This window comes from Stomoxys calcitrans, chromosome 1, assembly GCF_963082655.1.
Source record: "Stomoxys calcitrans chromosome 1, idStoCalc2.1, whole genome shotgun sequence".
Classification (NCBI taxonomy): domain Eukaryota; kingdom Metazoa; phylum Arthropoda; class Insecta; order Diptera; family Muscidae; genus Stomoxys; species Stomoxys calcitrans.
In genome coordinates this window covers 200,120,283-200,122,268 of record NC_081552.1, presented here as the reverse complement: position 1 = coordinate 200,122,268, position 1,986 = coordinate 200,120,283, and positions in this window count along the sequence as shown.

Below are 1,986 nucleotides of genomic sequence, written 5' to 3'. Positions count from 1 at the left end.
ATATATATATCGCCCGATTTTCACTACTAGAGCCACAACAAGCACATTTATTGACCAATCTTGCCAAAATATTGCACAATGCTTTCCTCGACGACCGCCACAGTATCTGAGGAGTTTGCTCGAAATCGGTTCAGACTTAGGTGTAGCTTCCATATATATGTTCGTCCGATTTGCAGTAATATTGCAATAAAATGGTCTTTTGTTAACCGATTTTCTCGAAATTTGGCAGGAGGGATTTTCTCTTCACTCTCACTATTATATGGTGAATCTCATGGAAATCGGTTCAGATTTGGCTATAGCTCTCATATATATATCGCCCGATTTTGACTTCTGGAGTCACTGCAAGCACATTTATTGACCCATCTTGCCAAAATTTTGCAAAACGCTTTCCTCGACGACCGCCACAGTGTCTGAGGAGTTTGCTCGAAATCGGTTCAGACTTAGGTGTAGCTTCCATATATATGTTCGTCCGATTTGCAGTAATATTGCAATAAAATGGTCTTTTGTTAACCGATTTTCTCGAAATTTGGCAGGAAGGATTTTCTCTTGACTCTCAATATTATATGGTGAATTTCATGGAAATCGGTTCAGATTTAGATAAAGCTGTCATATATGTATATCGTTAGATTTTCACCCCAAGAGCCACTGCAAGCGTACTTATTGGCCCATCTTGCCAAAATTTTGCACACCGCTTTCCCCGACGACTACCACATTTTCTCAGAAGTTTGCTCGAAATCGGTTCAGAATTAGATATAGCTCCCATGTATATGTTCGTCAAATTTTGGGTAATTTACCATAATGTTGTCATTTGTCGACCGTAGTTTTTACAGTTTGAACATATTTGCTCGCCGAGGTCCATTAAAATTGGTTCAGAATTGGATATAGGTCCCACGTAGGTGTAGGATGACCACCAAGCCCCCCAGCCACAAAATTTGTGTTTATGAAAAAATTTTTTTGAATTGCCCCCTTTTTCATCAGAACATCATGGAGGGACTTTAATTTCACATTGTTCTCGCTTCTTAACTAAATATTAATCACTTATACATGTTGTAACATAATTTCATTTTTTTACCAAAAAAAAAAATCTTGTAAATTTGTATTTTCTTTTTTTTTCACTTGTTCGCCTTTATTTGTCTTCAATAAATGATATATGGATGTACATTGTTTAGTTATAAATTGTATTAAGTTTTAAAAATTTGTGATTATTGTTTCTTCCTAGTATTTCTTAGATTGTACTGAAATTGTATTTTACTCACAGGAGGAAAAGAAGCAGGAGTAGGACTGTTTCATATGCTTATATGCAAAAAATTTCCTTCTGAGGCCTTTTTTAAATTGCTGGTGTCTTTTATACAAAACAAAACAAACAAAAAAAAAACAACAACAAATAAGGAAACAAATAAATGCATTTAGAAAAACTGTGTAACAATAATGAGTCCATCATATCCTTTACAGATTCCTTAATTATTATCTATTATTATTAATTACATATATAAAAATATATATGGTGTATATAAAAATATACACCAAAACAGATAACAAAAAATTTGTTCTTTGAATATGAATTTTGCAAAGTAAACAAAAAAAAAGTAAAAAATCGTTAAGTCTGTGCTACACTGTCAAAGATATATTTTAGTATTTTTATACCCTCCACCATAGGATGGGGGCATACTAATTTCGTCATTCTGTTTGTAACACCTCGAAGACGAAGTCTAAGACCCTATAAAGTACATATATTCTTGATCGTCATGAAATTTTAAGTCGATCTAGCCATATCGGTCCGTCTGTCCGTCCGTCCGTCTATCTGTCTGTAAAAAGCACGCTAACTTTCGAAGGAGTTAAGCTAGCCGCTCGAAATTTTGCATAAATATTTTTTATTAGTGTAGTTCGTTTGGGATTGTAAATGGCCCAAGCGGTCCATGTTCTGTTATAGCTGACATATACATTGATCTTGGGTCTTGACTTCTTGAGCCTGTTGAGGGCGCAAAT